The sequence below is a fragment of the Triticum aestivum genome, chromosome 7D (genome assembly GCF_018294505.1).
Source record: "Triticum aestivum cultivar Chinese Spring chromosome 7D, IWGSC CS RefSeq v2.1, whole genome shotgun sequence".
Lineage (NCBI taxonomy): Eukaryota > Viridiplantae > Streptophyta > Magnoliopsida > Poales > Poaceae > Triticum > Triticum aestivum.
In genome coordinates, this window is record NC_057814.1 from 113,020,709 (window position 1) to 113,043,123 (window position 22,415).

A 22,415-nucleotide genomic window follows, 5' to 3' on the forward strand; every position below is an offset into this window, starting at 1 on the left:
CAAAAAATCTGATGTGACAAGGTAATTAAGAGGAGAGAGATGAGTGTGGTGACCCCAGGAAGAAACAATGCCAAGCGAGAAACCTAGGCAAAACACTTAAATGGAAGAATCCCACAAATGCATGAAGAACTTTAGTTGCAAAATCATTAAATGAAGGATACTTAGCACTAACAAGTTGAGCACCTATGCATTGGGGTCTTTAGTTGCTAAAGTATTTAATATGCTTAGCACCTCATGTAAGCACCAATGCATTGGAAGCAGCCTAATGGGGAGTATCATATACTAGTATCATGCATATGATACTACCTCTGTAATGCGCGCATAGTATCATAAGTTAGTATCATGTAGTATTTTATTTATTGTCATGCATGACACATAGTAGCATAGCGTTTATTATGATACGGTATCATGATATGATACTTAACCCTCTCTTTGTTCATTTAATTCTATGACAGCTCATCAAAATTGCCTAGTTGGCATGCAAAATACTAGCTATGATACTCCAATTACGATCAGCCTAGCAAAGAAGGTGTACAAATCATTTGTACGTCGCTTTGTGAGTTTTCATCCGTTTGTTCGAGAAGCGCGGAGAAGTTTCAAACATTTTGGCCGCGAGGTGCGGCCACTAGCGTATGCCTAGTTGGTATTTAAATCACAGGAAATTTAGATGGAGTCCGGACATCATCAAAATCGATGTGTGCCCGTTGCGTGCTCTCACGACCCCGTGGAAAAAAAATTGGTAAAGTTTGGTAGAAGTTTTGATGATCACTCCTTCCAAAACGGAGCATCTCACATGAAGGATCATGGTTTCCGAAAGGAGACGTGTGAATTCAAACTCGAGTGGCCGGTGACTTCATCGTTTGGCCTCATAAAAATTTCCACGGTACGCAATCACCATTATCCCACGGGTTTGATTTTCTGGCGCATTTCAGGTATCGTTAGCTATATTTAAGACATTTTTTTGAGTTTAACGTGCATTTTGTGCATAAAAATAAAATTACAACCGTAACTGCATGTGATGTCGAAAGGGATGAGGATCGCCGTTCGATCTAGAAGCATCCAACGGTGCAGACGTACGATCCTTGGGGTTTGGGTTTTGTCCAATCAAAAAGCACGACTCAGGTCGCGGGCGGGGTTTGGTCGGCACACGGCTTTCATCAACGAACCGTGTGCTATTCGCAAACCAGATTGCATATTTTTGTTCACACATACTGTAGTGAGATCAATTGAGTGTGCTACCCCTATGATATAATAATAATAATAATTATTATTATTACCAAAAACAGTTCATATTCATTGCCTGAGCTGACAGAATATCAAGGTCAACATATTAATGGTTCTTACATCAACAGAAAACCGGGCATAACTCACAAATTCAGTACACACGACAGTTCTAAATTGAACAAATTAAGTTGAAGGGTAGGCATAAAGACTAGTCTTACAGCTTAATTCACATGTACATGGGGGAACTGGGGTCATTATGTTGACCCCGAATGAACTTGGGTTTTCTGATGATTTTACGATGATGTGTTACACGGGTGCGTGATCCCTTGGCTGGCAACTCAGCAAATTCATTGTACTCATCCTCATCGGTAACATCCTCGACACCGAGTACCCTCTGAGGGAATCCTTGATTAGGGGGTCCTCGGACAGCCGGACTATATCCTTTGGCCGGACTGTTGGACTATGAAGATACAAGATTGAAGACTTCGACCCGTATCCGGATGGGACTCTCCTTGGCGTGGAAGGCAAGCTTGGCGATACGGATATGCAGATCTCCTCCCTTGTAACCGACTCTGTGTAACCCTAGCCTCCTCCGGTGTCTATATAAATCGGAGGGTTTAGTCCGTAGGACAACAACAATTATACCATAGGCTAGCTTCTAGGGTTTAGCTTCTACGATCTTGTGGTAGATCAACTCTTGTAATACTCATATCATCAAGATCAATCAAGCAGGAAGTAGGGTATTACCTCCATCGAGAGGGCCCGAACCTGGGTAAACATTGTGTCCCCCGCCTCCTGTTACCATCCGCCTTAGACGCACAGTTCGGGACCCCCTACCCGAGATCCTCCGGTTTTGACACCGACATTGGTGCTTTCATTGAGAGTTCCACCGTGCCGTCATCATAAGGCTGGATGGCTCGCCTCGTTCTCAAGGACAACATCACCTCTGGGGGAGCCCTGGCTGTAGGCCAAACTCTCCGACTAGGCGGTTTCTTCATGACCGCCCGTTCAGCCACTGCGCCGACGATGACTTCTCGGGTCATCGAAAATAGCCTCCACGTCGGCTCGGAATTCACTGAGCAGATGGATCCAATGGAGCTCTCCTCTTTGAACAAGCTCTTGGATCGCATCGCTGCTTTGGGAGTCGCTACGGACTATGATCGGATTGGGCTTAAACCCGACCAACGGGAGATTAACTCTCCGCCGGACACCCATCAGATAGCGGTGGTGGAGGAGCAACGCGGCGATTCTTCCTCTATCTTGAGGACAAACTATGTCCGGATTCCCGAGCACTCCGAGCCGGATACCCGTCTACGGGAGGACATGGCCCAAACCTTGAACCTAGAATCAGGCAGCTAGTAGACCAGACCTATTGGGCAACATCCCGGAGCCCGAACTTCAAAGCTCGGAAACTCTTCCGCCCCTGGGTCTCAGATCGGGTCAGGGTTCGGATCTAAATCTACCCACCCACCCAGATATAAGTGATCTTTCCCACATTAGACAAGAGCCCCAGGAAACAGTACACCACTATTGGGCCAGATTCCTCCTTGTAATGAGCAAGGTTAAGGACTGTCGCGAGGAAGAAGCAATTTCATTCTTTTGCAAAAATTGCCCGAACAGGGGAATCCTCAACGCCATAAGTCGTCGTGACATAGCACACTTCGCCAACTTGGCGGCCATCATACGAAAGTACTGTGCGATGGAAAGCGCCTGGAAAACCCAAACAAAATTTTGGGATCCTCTGGCTTTGACAAAACCCCCAGTCCGAACCAAAAGGGTGCACTCTCGTAAGTCACCCGATCCAATTACAAAGAAACATAAGCCCACCGCAGGGCGTGGAACCGTATTGGAGGGATGGCTCAATGGGCCATGCAAAATTCATAGTACAGCGGATGCAATGCCAACACACAGCCTTAGAGCATGTTGGGTACTCCGGCAGGTGGCCAAGAGCGGTGAGGATCTCCTCATCAACAATACCGCAGAGCACCATCCCGTGGAGAACAACAATATAGTACTAACAGTCTTCGAGACCTTCGCCTCAAATAATAGGCGTAAGCGAGCACTCCGCAGCCTTGCCGAAGTCTGCCACGTGGCAGCAATAAATCCATGGAGCGATACAACTATCACCTTCAATGCCAGTGACGAACCTAAATTCCGAACAGCCCGAGCACCAGCCGCCTTGGTCCTTAATCCAATTGTGGATTGCTTCCGGCTTACTAAAGTGCTCATGGACGGCGGCAGCGGATTAAACCTCATCTATGAGGAGACTCTTCGAAAAATGGAAATAGACAGAAGCCGCATTGAGCAAAGCAGCACGACCTTCAGAGGAATCATCCCTAGTCAGGAGGCACGATGTGCCGGGAAAATCACACTGGATGTGGTATTCGGCACGCCGGAGAATTACAGGTCCGAAGAAATCACATTCCAAGTGGCCCCGTTCAATAGCGGATACCACACCCTTCTAGGGCGGGAGGCATTCACGATCTTCGAGGCGTTATCTGAAGCCCTCGCGGCCGAGGAATTAACTACGCTACACTCCACAGTGGACAGGGACGACGTGATACTCGACAAAAGATCCAAGTCCACCTCTTTTAAACCAGCGGACGAAATAGTCAAATTCCAAGTCCATCCAACGGACCCTACAAAAACAGCATCCATCGGAGCACAGTTAAACCCCACAGTAGACGCCGCACTACGGGAGTTCTTGCGCGAGAATTGGGACATATTCGCCTGGCATCCTTCAGACATGCCGGGAATCCCACGCAAGCTGGCCGATCATAGCCTTAACATTCTAAAAGGATTCATGCTGGTCAAGCAAACTCTTCGGAGCTTCTCTGAGCATAAGCGACAGCTATGGGAGAAGAGCTAGCCAAGTTACTGGAGGCCAGATTCATCCGAGAAATAAAACATCCGGACTGGCTAGCAAACCTGGTGATGGTACCAAAGAAGGACAAATCCTGGCGCCTATGCGTCAACTTCAGGGACCTTAATAAGGCTTGCCCAAATGATCCCTTCCCCCTCCCTCGCATCGATCAAATTATCGACGCTACCGCAGGACACAACTCACTTTGTTTCCTCGAAGCATACTCCAGATACCATCAAATTAAGATGGCGGAGTCCGATCAAGCCGCAACGACATTTATCACTCCATACGGCCCCTTCTGTTTCAACACCATGCCTTTCAGGCTCAAACACGCCAGCGCAACCTATCAACGCATGATTCAGACATGCTTGGAGACACAGATCGGCAAAACAGTGGAGGCATACGTAGATGATGTGGTCATTAAAACCAAACACGTTGAATCCTTAATAGACGACTTGAGGCTCACGTTCGACAATCTCCGAACATACGACATCAAGCTCAATCTGAAAAATGCGTCTTCGGCGTGCCCGCCGGAAAACTCTTAGGCTTCATCGTCTCTAATAGAGGAATTGAAGCAAACCCGGCTAAAATTCGAGCTTTGTCACAGTTGGCTATCCCAACAGACCTCAAGCAAATCCAGAAACTAACTGGATGCGTAGCTGCCTTTAGCCGCTTTATCTCCCGATTAGGAGAAAAGGCACTGCCCCTTTATCGCCTTCTTCGGCGCACCGAACACTTCGAGTGGATGGATGCTGCCACGGCCGGATTGGAAGAAATAAAAGCCATCCTGGCCACCAACCCAATCTTGGCCGCGCCAAATGTCGGCGAACCAATGCTGTTATATATAGCGGCAACTCACCAAGTTGTAAGCGCAGTGCTCGTCGTCGAACGAGAGACGGACGGACATAAGTTACCACTTCAAAAGCCGGTATACTACGTATCCACTATCCTCACTCCAAGCAAATCACGGTACCCACATTATCAAAAGATAACATACACGGTCTTCATGGCATCCCGGAAACTACGACAATACTTTCAAGAGTATTCAATCACGGTGGCCTCTGAAGTACCACTCAACGACATAATAAACAACCGCGATGCCACCGGCCGGATTGCCAAATGGGATATTGAGCTCCTCCTGTTCGACATAATATACAAACCACGGCGAGCCATTAAGTCACAAGTACTGGCTGATTTTGTCGCCGAATGGACAGAAGCCGAACTCCCAAAAGAGTACGGCGCATACTCCAATTGGATTATGCACTTTGACGGCTCTAAAATGTTGGCTGGTTTGGGGGCTGGCGTCGTCCTGACATCCCCCACCAGAGATACAGTCCAATACGTACTCCAAATACCAGACTCCAACAACGCAGCAGAATATGAGGCCCTGTTACATGGTCTCCGGATGGCAGTCTCCATGGGCATTCAACGCCTGGAGGTGCGTGGGGACTCGAACCTCGCGATATCTCAAATAAATGGAGATTTCGACGCCAAAGATCCAAAAATGGCGGCTTATCGCAACGCCGTCCTCAAAATGTCAGCTCGGTTCGAGGGGCTCGAATTCCACCATGTGGTCCGAGAAAACAATCAAGCGGCGGACATCCTCTCCCGCATCGGCGCTAAGCGCGACCCTGTCCACCCAATATCTTCTTAGAAAGGCTGTTTAAGCCATCCGTGGTATGGGAAGGAGAGACCGGCAACAACAGTCCGGACTTGGCCACAACACCAGATACCGAACACTCTAACGTAATCGGAGGCTCCGCCACCGAAATAACACCTTCCGCCCACGTGATTATGGCTGTCATCGCCCCATGGACAGAACCCTTCCTGGCCTACCTAACTAGGCAGGAACTACCAGAGGACCCAAACGAGGCACGGTGCATTGTGCGGCGGTCTAAAGCCTACAAGTTCCACGAGGGAGAGCTTTATAAGAAAAGCGCTACCGGAGTCCTTCAAAGGTGCATCTCCGAAGAGGAAGGGCGGAAACTTTTGGCAGAAATTCATGCTGAACTTGGCGTCCACCACGCCGCAGCTCGGGCCCTTGTAAGCAAGGCCTACCGTACAGGTTTCTACTGGCCGACGGCCCGAGCAGACGCACAGAACCTTGTCCAACGTTGCGTCGGTTGCCAGCTTTTTGCAAACCAAAGCCATATGCCGCCTACCGCTCTCCAAAAAATCCCCATTACTTGGCCCTTTGCGGTCTGGGGACTTGATATGGTTGGACCCCTCAAAGGGGGAAGCCATAAGAAAAAAATACTTATTGGTCATGGTGGATAAATTCACCAAATGGATAGAAGCCAAACCAGTTAAAACGGCCGAATCCGGACCAGTGATAGACTTCATATCTAGGGTTGTACACCGTTATGGCGTCCCCCACAGCATCATCACCGATAACAGCTCGAACTTTACAGCCGACGAGGTAAAACTTTGGTGCAGCAACATGGGCATCAAGCTCGATTATGCTTTTGTCTATCACCCGCAAACTAACGGTCAAGTCGAGCAAGAAAATGGTCTTATCATGAGAGGCATTAAACCCAGATTAGTGCAGTCCTTAAAGGAATCAAACACGCACTGGGTAGAGGAGCTCGACTCCATACTATGGGGGCTGCGGACCACGCCGAATCACACTACGGGATACACACCGTTTTTATGGTGCACGGCGCAGAGGCGGTACTGCCCTGCGACATAATTCATGACTCGCCTCGAGTGCACATGTATGAAGAGAAAGAAGCCGAGCTTGATCGGCAGGACAGTTTGGACGCCCTGGAGGAGGAGCGTGATGTGGCAAAAGCCCGTTCCACATTCTATCAGCAACATGCTCGAAGGTATCCAAGCAGAGAAGTACGGGCCAAAACCTATAACGTTGGCGAACTCGTTTTACGCCTACCGGAGAAGAAAAAGAACAAGATCAAGCCCAAATGGGAAGGTCCCTTCATTATTGACCAAGTTCCGACCGGTGGGGCGTACCGTCTGCGGGATGCATCGGATAATCGACTCGAGCCAAACCCATGAAACGCAGCCAGACTCCGAAGGTTCTACGCCTAGTGCCGGACTCTATGTTCGTCTCCTTACCTCCGTCAATTTTTTACATATCTGTTATCTGTCTTTTATCTCTTTCTTTTTTCCTTTTTCTTCAAGGCCTTAAAAGGCTAAATTGTGTCATAACTACACAATCTTGACGCGCTAACCGCGCTCATTATACCTGGGGGCTTCTTATATAGAAGCTTGATATAACTATTTTCCGGGCTCTATGCCCCACACATGTGTTATTCTTCCACATGTACCTTTTTCGCCATTATATGCATCGATATGACTTAAGTTTTGGCCAAGCTGGGTTGCCTGGCTCTTGCGTTTATGCCCTACGTTCCCGTTAATTCGGCTATGGCATAAGGGGAGCACCTCTGTGATTGTTACTGCCGGGTCAGCCGGATGTGTACCTCAGACTGGGTGAAGCCGAAAGCTAGCATTCTTAAGGGAATACTTGGTCGGTGAACAAAAGATGACTTTTATTTATTTTAATACATGCCCCCAGATGTTTATAGCCTGCGTCTCTTTTCGCAGTTCCGACATGCACATTAGGGCATGCGTACCCAGGGAAAGGAACCCTTAACGAAACTATTCTCCCTGGAAGATGTTTCTTACTATCCATGTAATATAACATAGCTAGTTGGGTACTTGTCTATTCAAGCACTTATGACCCCTACGCCTGGTTTCCACGCGTACCCCGATTTATACATAACTGAGCGGGTATTCAGATACACTCCGGACTATCGGGTCCAGAGGTCGAAGCGAAAAGGTCCGCCATGACAAATGATTTACAATTCGGCTAGGGACAATATATGTCACTTGAAGTACACAGTCACTTTGACTGACTAAATTCTTCTTCTATACCATCCAAGAGGTTGTCTAGCCTACAATCCTGTTGGCAATACTTTGCGGCTAATTATACTTGGTCATACACCAATCTGACGGGGATCTCTTTCCCATCAGCCCCACAGGTCCGACCTCGGCCATGTGGTTAGGGTCAGCCTTGGTATACCGCGTCTTCACCATGGCCCAGGCTTCCCTCGCACCTTGTCGGCAGGCTGATATCTTCCATAATCGGAAGCGCCGCCGCGCTCCCTTGAGCTTCTCTACGAGCTCCCCCATGCCTCCTGGCAAGGAGACGGATGGCCACAAGGCTTGGGCAATGCCCTGCATCACCTGCCGAACTTGTTCGTGCAGTTGTGAGTGCTCTGGCAGAAGATCACCCGCAGACCCGGGCATCTCCTCCTCGGGACGACCCATCAGCATACCTGCAGATATAATTCTATTAGCCGGTTTCTTCGCTGAACTCTTTAAAAGTTCGTTCAAGCACTTACTGAAAATGCCGCGTCGAAGCCTCTTATTCTGCTTTACGGAGTCAGCAAGCTGGGCCCGAACATCTTTCAGTTCCACGCCCAGCTGGATATTGGCATCTTGGAGATTGTTTTTCTCCTGCCTAACCTTTTTAAGCACGCGCTCACCAGCCTTTAGCTGTCGTTGGGCATGCGGCTCATTCCCTATCACGACCTCCGGATTCACTCCGGAGTCATCTGCAGAATCTATTGTTAGATTTGCATGCATGCCGCATACTATCTAGTACCTATTATTCTTTGCAATAGAGAGAAGTGTTACCGGAGGGGGCCTTCTCGGACTCCTTCAGCGCGGCAACTGCGGCCCGTAGCTGGGCTTTGCACTCTTCCAGCTCTTGAGACAATTGGGTATTCTTCTCTGTAAGAACCTGCACAAATAATGATCCTTAAATCAGTTGTGTCAACTGTTTCAAGTCTCAGGGGCTACTAATATATATATAATTATCAGATTTTCTTACCCGTATATCCTTTACATACTGGTCCGTGGCTTTGGCAAGACCATTTTGAGAAGCTCGGATGTATGCGTCTCCTGAGTTGAAGGCATCGAATGTCTCTTGGGAGAAACAAGCGTCATGCAGTACGGCCCGGCGACGCCTGTGATTCATAGCGCTCTCCACTTCGGAATTTGTAGCGGATAGCCTATCCGCATCCTCTGTAGGAGGAACATCCGGCGTTCGCCCCATGTTAGCGTCCGCCTCTATGTCCGGCTCTGGAGCCCGACAGGTGGAGGCGTGACCACGGATATAGTCCGGCAAGTGTTTTTCCTACTAGGAAACATGGACGTTATTATATTTTAAAAGACGACAACCACGGAGCAGGGTTTTGTTTCATACCTCTGCAACGGCGTCGCAGTCCTGACCGCCTTCCTTTCAAGCCTACCCGGCTTCGGTGCCCCTTGTTGGTGAGTCACTGCGGGTTCGGCATGGCGTCCCGAGGGCCTTCCCTGTAAGACACCATATGTGTGCAATAGGTGAAGTGCAGAAAAGGGGATCCTTCTCGGAAGTTGGGACTCCGGTTTTACTTACATGCGACGCAGGGAGCAGTCCAGGATAATCGGCTATGATGGCCACCATGGCATCATCGCAGCTCAATTGATAGAACATCCTGTCAATCAGCTCCACAAATATGTCCGGATCCTCTTCGAGTCCGGGGTCGAGGGCCCGGTCAGGGTCCTTTGGTTGTGGAGGCGGGCTGTGGACCTCCCTCACTGCTTTTCGCAGCTCCTGCTATGAAATAGCAAGGTAAATATTCCTGACAAAGAATGCGGGAAGGTCTGGAGTAAAAAGTAGCAGCTCACCCAGCTTGGGGGGTTGTACATGGAGAACCCATCCCGTGGCTTGATACGGATGAACTCCTCTTCCTCCCCTTTTTATAAACCGGACAGTATTTTCGCTAGAGCAGTGACGGAGTCCGGACCTTTACGACCGCAGCGGGTGGCATCGTCTTCTCCATTGAAGTGCCACATAGGGTGTCCACGATATTGAAGTGGCTGCACCCCCCGCATTATACATATGGACATAACCTCGACTATTGTCAATCCTGATTTGGCCAGCGTTCGTATCCGGCCCATCAGGTAAAGGACCTCTCTGCTATCTTTCTCCTGGGGGCTCCGAGGGTGCCAGCTGCGGCGTTTCTTCAAAGGAGTGTTATTAAACTCAGGAAGGCCCATCAGAACAGGGTCCGGAAGGGGGGCGTCCTCCATATAAAACCACTCCGAAGGCCAATCTTTGGACGTCTTCTTCGGAGTACCGGACATATATCCGGTCCCGGCGATGCGCCATATCTCGGCTCTGCCCGCTTGATATATCGACCCCTCTTGTGTACGGGGTACGAGGCAGAACAACCTCTTCCATAGCTCGAAATGAGCTTCGCAGCCCAGAAACAGCTCGCAAAAGGCGACATAGCCAGCGATGTGTAATATGGAGGCGCGAGTAAAATTGTGCAGCTGGAGGCCGTAGAACTCCAGGAGCCTGCGAAGGAATGGATGAATTGGAAATCCAAGCCCTCTTAATAAGTAAGGGACAAGGCATACCCACCCCCCTGGATGGGTCGGGAAAGCTCTCCGCTTGCTCCCCGCCATTGTAGGTGGCAAGCCCGGCTCGAACGGGGACCATATACACTAAAGGGAGAAATACCCGGGTCTGTAACTCCACTAATTGACTGTGCGGGACGAAACACTTCTTCCAATTGCCGGGCTTAGGGCTACAGGAGCGAGAGGAGGAGCTGCGATGGCCGGCCATGTTGGAATGGATTTTTTCCAGGCGCGCTCCAATGGATACTCGCTGTGGGAGGATGGCGTGATCTGGATATGAGAATCCCCGTCTCTTTAATAGGCGATTTACCCACATGGCTAGGGTGGCAAATGTAAAAATGCCCCGACTTCTCGCATTCGCTCGACGCGTGGAGGATATCCATTATTAGGCGCGGAAGCCAAGTAGTGCAACATTTATGGGAAGCCGGACACTACTCAAACAGGTATTCAGAATTTGGAGAAGAACCCGCCTTGCAATGCCGAAGACAATCTGCGCGCCGGACTCATCGCCATTGAAGCCTGGTGGGGGGCTACTGAGGGAGTCCTAGATTAGGGGGTCCTCGGACAGCCGGACTATATCCTTTGGCCGGACTGCTGGACTATGAAGATACAAGATTGAAGACTTCGACCCGTGTCTGGATGGGACTCTCCTTGGCGTGGAAGGCAAGCTTGGCAATACGGATATGTAGATCTCCGCCCTTGTAACCGACTCTATGTAACCCTAGCCTCCTCCGGTGTCTATATAAACCCGAGGGTTTAGTCCATAGGACAACAACAATCATACCATAGGCTAGCTTCTAGGGTTTAGCCTCTACGATCTCGTGGTAGATCAACTCTTGTAATACTCATATCATCAAGATCATTCAAGCAGGAAGTAGGGTATTACCTCCATCGAGAGGTCCCGAACCTGGGTAAACATTGTGTCCCCCGCCTCCTGTTACCATCCGCCTTAGACGCATAGTTTGGGACCCCCTACCCGAGATCCTCCGGTTTTGACACCGACACCCTCCTCTTCCCATGCATCACTACATGGCAGTTCTTATGCAAGGGGTCTTCCGCAAAGAAAATCTGGGTAGCATCGCTGGCAAGAATGAACGGGTCTGCATGATATGGCATCGTTGTCCTGTTAACACAGGTCTTCCTATAATCATCAACCCTTACTTGACCAAGAGGGATCCATGTGCACCTGAATAATGCCACCTTAACTTTCACATAGTCAAGCTCCCAAACCTCTTTGATGGTTCCATAGTATACCCTTTTATCAGCTTCATCTACAGTCATGCATTCTATTGGAACATCGTTGTTCTGATATGAGGTCTTCTGATCACGTTCCTCAGTGTAGAACGTGTATGAATTTATGTCATATGATTGGTACGTCAACACCGTAGGTGATGGCTTTTGTGCCAACCACGTAGCAATGTCATCGATGGATCCTTGTGCCAAACGATTCTTTAGCCATTCGGCATAGTTCTTAGTGTGCTCCTTCATCTCCACATCTGATGAAGGCACCATTGGTAAGAAGCTTTGGCGTATCTCTGTCAAGTGTTCTTCGGCATAAGCGCTGAGAACTGGGCTGTTAAGCAGTACCGTCAAATGGGCTTTCTCTGCCAATTCTCCGGGTGCAGCCATTTGCGTACCAACAAGGACCGGCTTACCTTTCAGCCTTCCATTGTGACGAGAGAGGGGCAAACCTATAGGTCTTTGTTTCATGTATTCGGTGCGAAACTCAACCACCTCCTCCATGGTATAACCTTGTAGGATGCTTGCCTCTGGATGGTTTTGGTTCCGACAAAAGCACTTCAGTATTCCCATGAACCGCTCGAAGGGATACATGTTGCGAAGAAACACAGGACCACAATACTTTATGTCATCAACAAGGTGCACAGTGAGATGGACCATGACATCAAAGAATGACGGTGGGAAAAATATCTCTAGGTTGGACAATATTCTTGCATATGATCCAACTCTTCAGGATCTACAACTTTCTGCCATAGTTAGTTGAAGAAATCACAGAGCTCAATGAGTGTGTTTCTTGTATCTTTGTCCATCAGATTCCTGATGGCCACCGGGAGGATTTGTGTCAACATTACATGGTAATCATGTGACTTCATGTGTCCCAACTTCAATTTACCTTGAAATCACATCCACGAGACTTCTGATGTTTGCGGAGTAGGAAGAGGGTGTCTTAACTGACAACAAATAGGTGAAGAACCGTGTTGCTTCTTTTGTACTGAAATTGTAACTCTGGCGAGCTTTGATGAATTTGTCATCATCTTCTGCTTCAGTCTTGCGTTTTGATTGATCAGCAAGCATATCGAGCCGTGAACCATCACCATCCTTTCTTTTACCTTTAATCTTGAGCAGAGTACCAAGGATGCTTTACATACGTTCTTCTCTACGTGCATGACATCGATGCAGTGACATACACGTAGAATCTCCCAGTGAGGTAATTTCTAGAACACCGTTTTCTTCTTAAACACTTGACCCTTGGGTGTTTGTTTCACCGTCAAAGGGTGGTTCTTGCCAAGCACAACATTAATTTGTTAAGCCATGTTGTGGACCACCTCCCCATCATAGGGTCTTGGGCCCACACCTACCTCTGTCGTACCATCAAATTCAGATTTCATCTTTCGGTATGGGTGATTTTTCTGTAAGAACCTACGATGACGCAAATACACGGTTTTGCGCGAGTTGGGAAGTCTTCTGCTAGCTGTCCTATCCATGCATGTGACACACCCTACATCTCCATTTGTTTTCTGCCCCGATGTATTGCCTAATGCCGGCATATCTTGAATGGTGTGCACCAGCATCGCATGTAGATCAGAAATCTCCTTTCTGTAAGCATCATAACATATTACAGCAGGCGCATGTATCCACACTGTCAGCAGTTCTTCTACCAGTAGCTGAAAGTAAATGTCGATGTCATTTCTAGGTTGCTTCAGGCCTTGGATAATCATAGACATCATAATGTATTTTTTCTTCATACACAACCAAGGAGCTAGGTTATATATGCACAGAAGCACCGGCCATGTGCTGTGATTGGTGCTCATATTGCCAAAAGGAATCATGCCGTCAGTACACTCCACGAGCCCTATACTTCTTGGATCCTTGGCAAAGTCTTCAAACTTGTTGTCGATTAATTCCCACTGAGCCCCATCTTTCGGGTGCCTCATATACTTCTCCACAATTCGCTCATCATGATGCCACTTCAACCTCTTTGCCTCTCTAGTGTTTGCAAACAAACGCCTCAACCTTGGAATTAAAGGCAAGTACCAAACAACCTTGAATGGGATTCCTCACTACAAAAAAAAGACACATCCGTGACATTTTGGGCCAAACGATTTTTTCTGTCATACATATGACACTTCTATGACGATAATTGTGACAAAACCCGGTATCATCATAGATGTGGTGGGCTCCTACTTCTATGACAAAAAATCATGACAAAAAATGGGCTTTTCGTCCTGGGCGGGCCGGAGACGCAGCTGCATGACATTCTTTGGCTCGTCCATGACGGAAAAAACCGTGGTAGAAGCGAGGGCGAGGAAAATTTCGGCGAGTTCCCGGTTACGGTGGGAGGTCGGGGGCCGAGCGATGCGCGTTTCTCTCGTACACGTACGCGCGTGTGTGTGAGGCGTTGGCTCTAACTGAACCCGAGCGAGGCGTTGGGCTCTAACTGAACCCGAGTGATTGCACTGCAGGCTACGCATTACTGAACCCGAGCGATCGATCGATGGCTGTTAACTGAACCCGATCGAGCGATTCCTTCGCTACTGATGCTAACTGAAGCCGATCGATGCTGCCTCTGGATGAACAGTGAGCGTTGCTGGGGGGGTTTGGATGAACAGTTCCCGGTGGGGGTGGATGAACAGGACCCCGTGGTGTTGCCTCTGGATGAACAGGACCCCGATCGATCGAGCCGGTTGGGGCTGGATGAACAGGACCCCGTGGAGGGCAGGATGAACAGGACCACCCCATGGAGGGCAGAATGAACAGTAGACGGTGGAGGGCTGGATGAACAGTAGCCCGTGGAGGGGTGGTTGAACAGGAGCCCGTGGAGAGGGCTGGTTGAAATGTAGCCGGTGGAGTAGCGCGTGGTGGAGGCTGGATGAACAGGAGCCCGTGGATGAACAGTCGCAGGTGGAGGCTGGAGGAGGTCGACGGTGGATGAACAGTAGCCCGTGGAGGCTGGAGGGGGTCGACGGTGGAGATGAACAGTGTCCGTGGAGTCCCGTTTTGCGGTATGCCACACCCCTCCCGATGAACAGGACCCCTGTTTCGACCGTAGCAGTCCAACACAAGTCCGTTTCCTCTGTTTTGCGGTACGCCACACCCCTCCCGATCAACAGGACCCCCGTTTCGACCGTAGGAGGTCCGTTTCCTCCGTTTTGCGGTACGCCATACCCCTCCCGATGAACAGGATCCCGTTTCAAACGTGGCCGGTCGAACACAAGGCCGTTTCCTCCGTTCTGCGGTACGCCAGGCCTCGTTTCCATCGACTGTTCCGTCCAAGCCCTCCCGATGAACACGACGACGCATTCCGTTCCGACCCAGCCGGTTGGCTCCCCATGAACACGACGACGACACTGTTTCTCCGTTCCGACCCAGCCATGTACACGAGCCCTGGCCGTACGTATGCGCGAGTAGGCGTTCGAGACCCTGCCCGTATGTACGTACGTGGCCGTATTTTCTTTCTTGCACACTGGCCGCTGTACGTACGTGTACATGCTACGTGCGCGCCTCTACTACGACACGTGCGCGCCTCTACATTGACCAGTATGTACGTACACATTCGTGACCAGAATGACAATACAACGTACGCTTCGACCAGTTGGGTCCCGACTGTCAGGCACTTCCTTGCCTGCGAAGATGTAGCTGGTGGGTCCCAGCAGTCAGGGGGCGAATCGTTTTTTTTGCCCGGACGCACTTCCTTGCATGCGAAGATGTAGCTGGTGGGTCCCCGCAGTCAGGGGGAAATGTTTTTTTCATGAAATACGGTGGCCCGTCCGGTGGGTCCCCGCTGTCAGGTGGAGGAATAATTATTTTCCGCGTAATAAGGAGGCACTTCCTTGCTGCGGCTGTGGACCCAGCTGTCAGCCTCTCCATGTACAGTCCACGTCTGATGGAAGCCGTTCCTTGACCACGTTGACCACGCCGCGTCGAGAGCACCAGGGCGGTGGACGACGGCGAGGCCTAGGAAGGGGATGACGCGGAGCCGGGGAAGATGCGGCAGTGGAAGCCCGCGCGGAGAGGAGTACAAGGGTTCACTGGTTCGGCTGCGGTGTGAGGCTGCCGTCGCCGCAGGGCCTGGCCAGCGGCGGGAATAGTAGGGGGCGGTGAGTTCTCCGCGGCAGCACAGCCGGCCACGGGAGGCAGGAGCATGCAGCACGACCGGCGCTGCTTTGGGTGGCTGGAGCAACAAGACCAGAGGTTGAAGATGCACTACGGCTGTTGGATGGACATCATACGGTCACTGGAGCTAGAATCGTGCATATTGACTAAGTTGACAAAGCCCTCCGTCCCCGTCAACTTAGTAGGCCCACAAGTCAGCCTGCCACTATACTGGGTCCCAGCTAGCAGGGGGAGTATTCATTTTTTTATGCGTAATCAGGACGCACTTCCTTGCGTGCGAAGATATAGCTGGTGGGTCTGAGCTGTCAGCGGCGGTATCGTTTTTTTTCGCGAAATACAGAGGCCCTTTCGGTGGGTCCTAGATGTCAGGTGGAGGAATCATTATTTTGCGCGTAATAAGGAGGCATTTCCTTGCGTGCGGCCGTGGACCAGCTGTCAGCCTCTCCACGTATAGTCCACTTCAGATGCATGTCGGTCGTTGACCACGTGGACCAGGCCACGCCGGGAGCACCAGGGCGGTGGACGACGGCGAGGCCTAGGAAGGGAACGACACGGAGGCAGGGAAGACTCGGCAATTGTTTCCCACGCGGAGGGGAGTACGACTGTACGAGGGTTTACTGGTTCGTGTGCCGTCGCCGGAGAATAACAACAGGTGTGGGTGAGTAGAGGGATGGCTAGGACAGCGATGGGAGTACGGTGGGGCGGTGAAGCCTGCGCGGCAGCACAGCCGGCCGCGGGGAGGAGGGAGCAGGCAGTCCCGCCGGTGCTTGTTTGAGTGGCTGGAGCAGGAAGAGCAGAGATTGAAGAAGCACGACGGCCGTTGGATGGACATCCAACAGTCACTGCTTGTGCGTCAACCTTTTTTTAGGAAAGCCTCAAATCTGTGGAAAACAGCATACAACCCATCTGCCATTATTCCTAATAATTTACAGCCCATTTGCTAATTCTGAAGGTTTTTTTGGAGCCCATATTCTTTTTGTTAGCATTACAGCCCATATTGTGGCCATGGTTAAAAAATTATACGAAATGTTGCATATTTCGGTGCGGTCCGAACTGTTTTTAATCCCGAAATTTCGAGTCACATTCAAACTGATTTTAAAAATAAATGTATATCAATATAAAATCCAACAAATTGTCCACGCATAAAAATTAATGCAATTTAAAATCTTGAAATGAAAAAAAAAATTGAAAGTAATTGCCGGTTTGATGTGTTTTAAAAATGTACAGCCCATTTCTCATTACTGATAGGCCATTTTCTCGTCCAGCCGAATGAAGCTCTCCTCGTCTTGAAAGATTTGCAGCCCAATAGGCCTGACAAAGCGACTTACTTGGCAAATCACAAAAAACTAGGCTAGCCATTTTTAGAAAGAAAAAAAAACTACTGGGCTGGTCTATGGTAAACATAAAAGAGAAGGCTGTCTAGACATGCTAGAGTGCCCCGCACAGCCCAGTTGACACCCTGCTTCCGTCTCAAAAACAAATTAGATAAATGCCACAACAAATATGGCAATTCATGAAAATGCCACTGCAATTTCCAAACTTTGAAAAATGCCACTGCAATTTTTGCAAACTTTGGAAAACGCCACTGCAATTTGCAAACTTTGAAAAACGCCACTCCAGACTTCGAAAAATGCCATTGGGGATGGCATGAAATGGCATGTTTCAAAGTTTGGAAATTGCAATGGCATTTCTTAGAAACACCAGACTTGGAGTGGCATTTATCAAATTGACCCAGAACAAAAATAACTGGGTGAGCTGCTGGGTCCCTGATGTCAGCCGCTCGTTGTGCAACTCTCTCGTTTATTGAGAAAGTTGACAATGGCATGGGACCCAGATGTCAGAAATCCATTACGAGGAGCCATTTTTTTATTGGATTGAAATAAGGAGGCACTTTTCTTGCGTACTGCCATGACCTTGCCGGGTCCCTGCTGTCATCCTCTCCACGTACAATCATCTCCTGGTTGTGTACGCGTCAACTTGGTAGGCCCACAAGTCAGCCTCTAAACCCGTGGAGGACAAATACAACCCATTTAAAAAAATAACAGCCCATTCCATATGTACAAACGGAAAGTTCAACATTCAGAGCAAAGTAACAGGTCTGATCCACATATAGAGTATTGAACTTCCACGTTGACAACCATCATAACCAAGTTAACTATCTACTTCCACTAATACTCTAGTAGCGTACAAGTACTAACTTACTCTTAGCTAACTAGACGATGCCGGCCGCCATCTGCGGTACACGCTAAACGCCGGCGTCCTCCGCCTCGCCTCGGACTTGTAAGAGGTGCGATAGGGCGCGTTGCTCGCGCGCGTTGGCCCTTTCCATGCCGGCGTGGTCCACCGAAGCTTCGGCTTCTAAGCGGGAAACCCACTTGACGAGCTGGTAGTAAAAATCGGCGTCGCGAACGCGTGCGTGCCCGACAGCCTCCAGGGCTATTTGCCGGGTGTCGGCCTCCACGTAGTCGGCCCACGTGCGGGCGCTCTGCTCGTGACTTAGAGCGTCGGTGTGCTGCTGCTCCATGTCCCGCTGGCGGCGCAAATCGGCGATACACTGGTCATCCGCCAAGCGGTCGCGCTCCAACAACTCCTGCTCCTCCGCCACGCGGTCACGCTCCAACAAGTCCTCGATCTCCGCATTGCCATCTAAAGACCGATAGAATGCCTCCTCCCTCCGTCTGCCTTCCGGTGAAAAACCGAACACTAGTTCCGGTGGTGACCGCCTCCGGCCACGCCTATCGCGGACGAGCGGGGGCATGGCGGATGTGGCGAGAGCGAGGATAAGTGGCGAGCAACGTCGGGCCGGTGGGGGCTTATGAGGATAGGGCGAGTTGGGTCACGGTGCCACCATAGAAGGCTGAGAAACAGTACTTATAAGCGGAAGGTAGCGCGACGATCATCGGAATTCAATGCATAATGAAGCAGGCATGGCTTAGCGCGCCAGCTTGCCGTGGAAAACTAGAGAAACTGAAATTCTGACTGTGCCGTCTCGTCCCGTCCGTGCTGGGTCGCACGCCGGCCTTACGGTCAAACGAGCGCACTCGAATCATCTCCCTCCTTGTCAATAATGATTCCACGGATTTAAAAGGCCCGCAACAATTAAAGCGCATATTTTTTCGCATTAGTTAGCTGCCTTAATTACGGCCGGCTGCATGCGGGCACTCAAAATCGCTCGCAGCCAGTACGCGGAGCAGCATGCAACGAGTCGCAGCCGAGGGCATTAATTGATGAACTTTAGCTGGGAGATAAGGCATTTGCGAACGTTTTTTCTAGCAGTTTCTTCAAATTCGCATGGCATTTTCTTCAGAGCAGCTTGTCAGTTTCTTCAGAGGTAGGCATTTGTATTCAAAAAACTGCCACTTCGGATCCTGCGTCGCAACTAAAACAGCCAGGAGCGCATTAGTAGGCTAGCTAGTGATCGATCGGTAACTTGTAAACACTGAGCGAACAGATATAAGGAACTGTTAATGCATCTCAATGATTCAGAGATCATATACAAATATGTAGCTCCAAAAGCAAAGATCAGCCACAACTAAAACCAACTAGTACGATTCCCATAGATAAGATCAACATGTTAATGCATCTCAATGATTCACAGATCATATACAAATATGTAGCTCCAAAAGCAAAGATCTAGAAAAAACATATGTTCTTCCTACTAACATGGATGCTTCTCTTGGCCAACATTTAGTACAGACTGAATGACAAATTTGTTTGTGAAGTCTACAATTCCTCTTGCAAACGTAAGTGGTTTCACCAACAGTTGGAACCATGGGAATGAACCACACATGATGGAGGAACATCCACTGCAATATGATTTGGTCTTCTCTTGATCACACGGCGAGACTATTTTCGGAATACAAACTTTAACTTAGGCAAAATGATGCCCATTGTATAATCAGACCAAAGCAATGAAGCACCTAGTGTTAGCCAATAATTAGTACAGTACTACTTTTCTACAGTCCATGAAGTGACTATCCAATCTTTCTGTGTTTATTTTCAAATGGCACTGCATGCAGTGACTATACTATTCTCTTATGCAGTTCAACCAAAATTGTGGTCACTTTGTGTGTTTGCTAACTAGCAACGGGCAGACATCTCTGTCTGCACAAATATCAAGCAGCTAGTAAACATATACCCCACCTTGTATTTTCGGTTTAAACATGTCTCTTCCGCTTAGATCTGTCATGTTTTGCACTGGACAATTTGATACAGTCATGTTTTGCCCTGGACAATTTCATACTGAATTGATTTGCTTGTTCAGAGCAGAAATATAGCGCCTATTCTTCATCAGACCAAGGATATCCATGTTCGCAGTGATGGAAGAGGTGAAATCGATACAACCAAAATTGAGCATCCAGTCATTGAATCATGTCCTGCACCTCCAATGTAGGTCCACCCTGCCAATAAATTCACATGCAAACCACTAGTATTACTATCTAATGATAGTACAAAAAGAGTAGCAAGATAGTAGCAAACCATGTACCTTCTTAATGAACAGCTCATAGTGCCACCAATTGGATATAAAGGTTTGGGAGAAAACATGCTCCTAATGTTGAACCAGTTGGACTTTTTGTGCAGTTCCACTAAACTTGACCATCCCTGTTTGCATAGATATTGAAAGTGTGATTACTATAAAAGTGGCACTAGTTGAAGCATAGACTCACAAATATAAGCATTCCAATTTCTTAATGGGAAAAGGTAGCAAGACTGTTTCTAACCACCTTTTTGAAGGAATAAATAAGGCAACAGAGGCTGATGTCAGAAAGGCATATATAGTTCTTTCTGAAAGAATGATCGATTCCTGACCTTTCCTCTTCTTTTAAGCATATTTTGTGCAGTTCAACTAAAATAAAATGCCATCACCGCCTTGACAATTCAGTGACACTGTGCAAAAGGAAATGACTTAACATTACATCATGATGTCAGGTATGTAGTCGATAGGCATTAGAGACAAGCTTACAGACCTCCTCCGATAACATAATGAACATTAATTTTAACAAAGGTGTGACTAGCTTTACCGGGATAATTTGAGTGAACTCTACACCCTCTGTTCCTTAATATAAAAGGTTTTTGCGGTTCAGTTTAAAGTACCCAAACGTCTACTAGTATTTAGAAAAACAGGTAGTAGTTTTCTTGAGCACATATCTGGGAAAGCTTGCCACCCTTTATTTATGTCCATACGCTAATGGAACACCATTCGAAATTTCGAATACTACAAATATACACTAATCTAGTGGCTAGTGCAACAGTAGAGTAGTTATTTTATTACAGGGTACAGTACAATGGTTTTACTGAACAGATTTCAATAAACTCTGGCACTGGAAGATTTCTATAAGAACTAACAATACAAAATGTAAAGGTAACACATTTCAGCATTGGTATACTAGCTGTGCATGAGCATTAAACCAAATACAAAAGTCTGAAGGTAACTAGCATTATTAACTAATGACAGTATAAAAAATTGCAAACCATGTACCTCCAAGGTAAATATCATTTCGAACTCGGGGGGACCTTAAAAATTGCTATCCCAATCTTGATAATCCATCAAACATAAAAACTTGATCGAACGAATCAAGAGAACAGCCGGAGGAGGAGGTGCCCACTCTTAACTTTCCTCTTGTCTTCATAATTTTTTGTGCAGTTTAACCAAAATAAAATGACATCAGCGCCTTGGCATTTTGGTGACACTGACAAAAAAATTAACTTATCTCATGAAAGTGAGGTATGTAATCTATAAGCATTAACAGTGCAAAAATCTGAAGGTAGTAACAAGTTTCATCGTTGGTATACTGGTTGTGCAACATCATTAGAATGCCTTAGTTGAAAAATCTTTAATACATCCACAATCAACAGCTAACCCTGAAATAATCCAGTGACATTAAATGGCATTGCTTAAATTTATCGGTGGCATTAGATTGAGTGCGGCATTAGTTAAATGTGGCATCACTTTAGCAGTAGCATTGCTTGACTTGACTGCTGGCGTTATACTAACAGCAAGAAAGTTAGACTAAGAGCATGCGAGGCCCATTCGGACAGTGGGCGCGCCAGTACGATGTACCTCCACGGACGCATAGAGTGGTGAGAGAGGTATGGTTTCCCAGAGCAACAAATATCCAGGCAGCATATGTGGATTACGTCCCATTTTTGTTATGTTTAGCCACCTTTTTCCTATGTGAGGACAACAAACCGATCGAACTGGTCATTCTCTATTGCGTTGTCATGCCTTTCTACCCTTCTTCAACGAAGAGACACGAGACTCGTTCCTTAGCTACTGATTTTCCCCTTCTCAACCTAGATGCGGGTTCGATGCCTACTCTCTTGGACAGTACAGTCACCCTTCCTTTCCTTATTCAACCCAGACATGGATTAGTCTGCATGAAGTAGGGTTTCCTTTAATAGTGCAAATTAAGGTTTTCGTCTGCGTGACCAGCAGAGCAGAGGATAGCAAATGGGGAAGATGGTGGAGTGGAAAAAGATCCACATGCAGCGACATGGCAGATGGGGCAATAGAACAAGGGTATGGTTCGAAAAGAGGTAGCATACCTGA